The sequence below is a fragment of the Gavialis gangeticus genome, unplaced genomic scaffold (assembly GCF_001723915.1).
Source record: "Gavialis gangeticus isolate Ggan-Ray unplaced genomic scaffold, GavGan_comp1, whole genome shotgun sequence".
NCBI classification, from domain to species: domain Eukaryota; kingdom Metazoa; phylum Chordata; order Crocodylia; family Gavialidae; genus Gavialis; species Gavialis gangeticus.
In genome coordinates, this window is record NW_017728992.1 from 185780256 (window position 1) to 185787397 (window position 7142).

Genomic DNA, 7142 nt, shown 5'->3' on the forward strand with positions numbered 1-7142 from the left:
GTCGGTCAGCCGGGGGTCGCGCTGCCGCCGCGCCGCGCCGCCCCTCCGCAGACACAGACGGCGTGGGGGGAGGAAGGTCCAGCGCTGGGAAGCTCGTCTGACCGAACCAGCTGGGCAGGCGAAGACCTCGGCCTAAGGAATCCTCCGTCTCGTCCTGAGAAATATTTGATCGCATCCTAAATCTTCTGTTTCATCCTAAGAAATGTCTGATTTTATACTAAATCAGGGGTCAGCAACCCCCGGCACGCGTGCCCCGCAAGGCCATTGTGCTCGGCACGCCGCCGCCAGCCCGGGCTCTAGGCGGCTGCTCCCAGCGGGCGGCCGGGAGCCTGTCGGCACTCCGGCACCTTCCAAGATAGACAGTGTGGTTCCTTCGGCACTCCGGCCAAAAAACGTTGGTACCCCGTACTAAATCCTCCGTCTCACCCTAAGAAATATCTGATCTTATCCTAAATCCTCCATCTCATCCTAAGAAATCCTCCATCTCATCCCAGATTCTCCATCTCACCCTAAGAAATCTTTTATTTCATCCTGAATCCTCCATCTCATCCTAAGAAATCCTCAGTCTCTTGCATCTTTTCTGGATGATCACAGTGACAGCATTGCTCTTGCACATGAGAGGGGAAGGTTGTGCCAGGGTCAGCCCCTAACTGGCAGCAGAAGGAGCGTTGTTAAAACCACAATCAGATAAAAATGACCTTCCCCATTATAATTAAAGAATAATAAGTCCCAGCGCAAGATTCATGCAGGTCTTAGCATTCAGCAGGCCTCATTTCTCCACTCGCAGACCAGCTCCATGTGGATGGTGGCACATGAGCTAAGTTTCACCTTTGCTTCTCAGGCATCCTTCGTTCAATAAAAAATGAACAAGCATGGTGAACAAGGTATCCTACACTGTGGCATGTTTAAAAAGCTGTGCAAGTTTTTGGGGACCAGGAAAGCTGTTGCAGTCTAGACACTAAATGCACCAGGACAGAATCTGAACAGTTCCTAGCCTGTTGTTATCTGAAGAATTAATTATTTGCAAAGACATTGCCAAGCTCTAGTCCACAGGAAGGACCAAGAGTCAATCCAGCCGCTTAGCTTTTCAATTCTCTTTTTTTTTTCCTTTTTTAAAATATTTCCTATTGTACTTGTTAATTTTACATTTAAAGAGCTAGAAGCAATTAAGCCAGGACAGGCACATTCCTAGATAAAAGTTACTAGTTGTGTTAGTGTTTCTTTTCATTGCAAGGATAACGCATTTTTGGAAGCAGTTAGTACATTTGGATGGTTACTTCAGCAAGGGTGTCAGCTGATTTTCTAGAAAGAAAGCCCTGGCCACTCCTCTTCTCCACTCCGCAGGGAGAAGTTGGAAGCTGTGGCTGTAAATGCAAAGGCAGCATTTTCCTTTCCAGCACAGCAGCTGCAGGGAATGAACACGGACTCAAGACAAAGATGTTATAACAAGCAGTGTGTCTTACATATAGCTATGTATACACACACATGCACGTGCATACACACCCTGTGATGCATTGCTTGTAATTTTCAGCTGCATAAGACAGCTGACAAAAGACGCTGGGCGTTGGCTGGTATTTCCAGGTAAGCATGTTTTGTCAGGCAGTTTACTGAAATTGAACCATTCTGTCTGAGGCTGAAGAAATCTTTAACTTCCATAATCCAGTCTCCCAGCTCTTAGGCCTTGCTCCACAGACATTACACTTTTGATAATACTTAATAGTTTCTGAGGGGCCTTATTAAAATCAAGGATATCCACTTATTAAAAAAAAAAATCAGGCAAGTTTGCTGCAGTCAATAATACTTTGCATTTTACACAGAGCTATATGAATACTCATTGATTAGAGCAAATTAAGTATTTGTTTAAAATATTTCTTGCCCCCGCAACAGCATGCCCAAGTGCAGGGGGGCTGGACCCAATGATCTGTAAGGTCCCTTCCAGCCCCTAACAACTGGGAATCTATGTATAGGTTTTCCATCAAAATAGAAGTTTCCAAGGAAAATGTTCTGTAGGTATTAACAGTGCCCACCTCTGACTTACCTGTGGCATATTGAAGGGTTTATAGTCATAGGGAGCTTTGTGACTATGGCATGTAGGAAGGGTCAGAGCAGGTGATCTTATGGGGCCTTCTGGACAATTGGTTGTCTATGAACACACAGGGTTGGACTTGATGGTCTGGGAAGTGTTTTCCAGGCCTAGGGTCCTTTTTAGATGAGTAGGAGAGAGGGTTGCCAAGACACTGGAAACCTGAACATTTTGAACTGAAAAATAAAAACAACTTTTGGTTATCAAAAGCTTTAAAAAATTATATTTGGGGGTTGCTGAAATCCCAAAATCTTTTGAAGAAGAATTTCAACTAATTTTTCATTTCAGTTGAAATCTCTCTCAGGAACAGAAACCATTTAGTGATTTGCTATATTAAGGCTCTGGTTTTGCAGCTAGCTCCTTGCAGACAGTTCTCAGTGCCTGTGTGGAGTCCCTTTGAAGTCACCAGTGCTCCATCCAGGTTTGGAAATTCATGTACACAGGTTTAATTGTGAGACTGACTGGGTGCATCTACATGAGATGTTTACTAAGGCATTGCCTAATTACTCTGCAGTAAACATCTTGGTATCTACATGTGCAGGGCTATTAGCCTGGAGTGAACCAATAAACTCTACCACTGGGTAATACTTGTAAATACAAGTACTGTCCTGCTTCAAGTTTTTTACTCCACTGCACTGCACAAGTAGATGCTGACACAGCTGGCTGGGGCACAACAATGCTTCAGTGTAGGGGGCTGCCTGCAGGCTAGACCCACACTGGAGCACCCTTGTGCCCCTGCCAGCCCCTCTGCAGCATGCTAAGCCAGGGCGGAGCAGCCCTGGGCTGGGAGGCTGACCTCCCAGACTCCCTGCCAGCTAGGCTTGTTCTGACCTGGCTCAACATGCTGTGGTCCTGGGGCATGCGTAAACACAGTGCCCAGAAACAATAAGCTCCAGTGCAATAAGTGTCAGAGTTACTGCTTTGCATTAATATGCACAGGTAGATGCACTCGCTGGGGCCCAAATCATGACACCTTGGTGAAGCAAGTACTCTTCTTATTTTGAAATGGGTAAAACAGACCGGCTGGCCAAAAGGCTGATCAGCGGGAGAACCAGAAAGCCCCAGGAGCCATGAATCCTGGCTCCTTGTTTCTTCTTGTAGGCCTGTTTAAGGTACAAAAAATTGGAGTTCACAGGAAGACAGCTGATTTAGAGGGCTGGATGGATTTCTTCAGCAAAGACCCTGGAGAAGTGAAACAGTTCAGAACAAGTGATCATCTAGGGGAATTTGAGTCAGAGAAGAGGCATTTCTCCATTAAGAGCACTTAAGATTGATTAGATTTGGAACTCAGTTCTCTTTCAGAGTGTGTTGCCAGATGCAGCTACAACAAGAGGTCAAAATGCGATAGTGTTTACCATGAATGACTGGTGCCTTCCAAGACTGGGAGGGCACCATGGCGGTGAGTGGGGACCGCCTGCAGATGTCAGTGTTGGCAGCGGTGAATGGGGACCACCTGCAGACATCAGGTGTCAGCAGTGAGGTGGGGTGGCGAGCAGGGACTGCCTGCAGAAGCCATCAGTGGCTTCGGTGGCAGCAGGTCCCAGGGGGGCACTTGCCCACCTACGTCCCCTCTACATGTCACCTATGGTGTTTCCCAGACATTTAGAAAGGAAATAAATGCCCTTGTCCCAGTGAGTACACAACTACAGTCCTGATCCTGCAAAGAACCCGGTCTACACAGATTCCTATGCCAGTATGGACCAATGCAAATCAATGGAAACTAAGTCATGAAAGACTCTTTGCAAAATTGGAATCCTAAGGTGACAGGCTTTACAGCTGCCGGGTATTTGAACTATGTATATGCTACACTGCGAAAAAGGCAGACAAAACTCTTGGAGTAGAGGTGATACCTTTTATTAGACCAACTGCAAAATAATTTTAGTTTTTTTATCCCTGGCACTTTGAGGAAAATATTTAGACAGATGCAAGGGTCTAATTTAACTATCCATGGTACAAAGACACTAGAAATGAACATCTTCAGTCAAATATCAAGGTAGAGCTCACTATTAAAAAGTCTATGAACAGTAACATTTCCCCAAGAAAGTAGCAGTGGGCCTATCATTAAAGATTCCTTTAAATCTGCACAGAATAAAGCAGCATAAAAATATATTGTAAAAAAGAATCCTGCACTGGCAGGGGATGAACAAGATGATCTAATTTTTCTATCTTTCATTGCTATGGGCTTTTTTTTTATTTAGAGGAAAAGTGGAATTGAAGTTTCTAGCCAAACTAACACTTTAATTAATCAGGCAATGTGATTCAGCAGGTATTTCATAGTAATGATTAGTCCTTGAGACTCCAGCAGGGACTGGGATCTTGCAGCAAAAACAAATATTCTCACAATACTTTGGAAAAAAAATAAATTTTATTTTTTTACCCTGCTGCTAATTTAATTTTCTTCTCCTGGTAGGGATAATGTTATGAGTGACCAGAGTAATGGAAGCCAGATCAGGGAAGTAGTCAACATGCCTATTGGAGACTTTTTTTTAATGATTTGGGAGAAATCTGGTATTTTCAATGCCTAAAGCAAGGGTAACAGCACTCTGGAGTGCCTTGAAATCCTCTTAAGGGTGCCAAAGGGTGCAATACGATGTTAGCACTGCCAGGTGTACAAATATGATTTACAAGATAAATCCAGTGATTTCAAATAGGAATCCATAGTTAGGGTGACCACAGGTCCTGGTTTGGCCAGGACACTCCAGGTTTCCATGGCCCTGTCCCAGCTGGTTGGTCAAAAGTCCTGGACCCCGCAGGGAGGCAAAGCAGCATGGTGTGCCAGGCATGTGGTGAGGCAGGCACTGCTGCTTCCGAGCAAGGATGAACTGGAGCAGGTGCCACCCCACTCACATGCACAGGAGCAGCAGTGCCTACCCTCCTGCCAGCTTGGTGCAGCATGCTGCTCTGCCTCTGTGCTGGGCTCCAGCCTGGGACTTTTGACCAGCCGGCCAGGACCACGGTACAGAACCCAGGCATGTCCCAGCCAAACCAGGACTATGTTTGACCTTTGCATAATGCTAAAAACAGTCTGACCCGTTTTGGTCTTTCTGAGTTCTTTGCAACAGTACAACTTCAATTATTTTTCCATAGTCAAAAACCCAGCGAAAACTAAGAGCTGGTATTTTCCAAGGGAAGCCTCAAGTCTAAAAAGCTTGAGAACCATTGGCCTAAAGTCTAAAAGAGAGTTTGTAGGAAGCATTCAAGAGCTAATAGAGCAGCACTGGGGGAAATTTTGCACAGTATTTTAAAGCTTATAATAGTGTTGGGGTGACATTGTAGCTATGATGATCCAGGAAAAATGTGAGAGGCAAGAATTTTGGGGGGTGATATCTTTTATTGCAGGGTTGTGGCATCCTGCTTAAGTTGTGGCCCTGGGCTCCCACCCTGCCTGCCACTCTCCCGCTGCTCTGGGAGGGGGGCACAGGCCTTAAGGCATGCAGTGCTGCATGGAGGATTGCACCAGACACATGTTGCAGCACAGAGGCATGTGGTACGTGGCCCCTACTAGTGCGGCCTGAGGCGTGTACAGTCCCTGACCACTTAGAAGAGGGACAACCCAGTTTTATCAGCTCAACTATATAGTTAGGAGGGACACAGACAAGCTTTCAATGACCTGAGGAAGGCTACTGTGGTACCTGAAAGCTTGTCTGTGTCCCTCCCAGCTATAGAGTTCATCCACTAGAAGCTATCACCCACAAAAATCCTTGCCTTTCACATAAAGCTTATAAGAAAATGCAAAAGATTTTCACAGTTTTGCAGCACAAAAGCATTATAGTTATTGGTATATAGGCAACTCTAGGAAAGATTGGTTTGTTGGGTCCTGAGAAAAGAAACAACAGTGGGGCAAAGCTCATAGGGACAGAAATACATACAGCAACACAACTGTGAACACATACAAAGGTCAAAAACCACCTTGAGAAACACAACTCTGCAAGTGTCTGGAGAGACTGAGGGAGCTGGGTTTATTTAGTTTGGAGAAGAGAAGACTGAGGGGAATTTAACAGCAGCCTTCAACTACCGGAAAGGCGGGGAGGGTGGTCTCCAAAGAGGATGAAGCTGGACCATTCTCAATGATGACAGATGACAGAACAAAAAGCAATGGTCTCAAGTTGTGGCAAGGGAAGTTTAGGATAGATATTAGGAAGAAGTTTCTCACTAGTAGGGTAGTAAAGCACTGGAACAGGTTACCCAGAGGTGGTGGACTCTCCATTCTGGGAGGCTTTTAAGACCCTGGTAGTCTACCAGTAGTAGACAAAGCCTTGCCTGGGATGATGTAGTCAGGGATGGTCCTGCTTTCAGCCGGGGGTTAGACTAGATGACTTCCTGAGGTCGTTCCAACCCTACTTTTCAGTGATTCTAATATAGTTGCCTTGCAAAGCTGTCATGTACATTTACTTGCCCAGGCACAAAAAAAACTTACTTGCCCATTTTTTGCTATGATGAAAACACAGTAATACTTTATTCACTGTGAACTTACAGAAATGAGAAGACTCATAGCAATCTGTATCACTAGTCTGACTTAGGGTGCATAGGCAGGGCCCCAGCCCCCAGTACTAATGTAGTGAGGGTGCCAGAATGACAGTCCCCAGGGAGTCCATAGCCTGGCAACCATGGCAGCCTCATGTGACTGTTGCTGCACACTGTTACACGCTGGACTGCTGCTGCAGCATCAACAACTGAGGTAGGCTATGCATGCCATGACAGTAGCAGCCAGGGACTTTAAGTCTCTGGAGCAAATAAGATTTGTCCCCATCCCCCACACATGCTCTTAGCATCCCCGACTCACTCTTCATCAGATCTTTACCCAGGGCACAAACCCTGCTAGCTATGCTTCTGCAGATTAAGGTAAAAAACTCTCCTGAAATAATTTACAAAACTCTAGCTATGTTGTCACGCTTACAACTGTACAATACCAGCACACGCAACAAAGCAAATGATGAAGTCAGGACACATTTTTATGCACTGTAATATCTTGGGGGACAATTCTAAATCTGTACACTATAGTCAAAGTATTTCTATGTGTCCATTAATTCTGGGCACCTCAGTTTCGGGGTACCCAGTT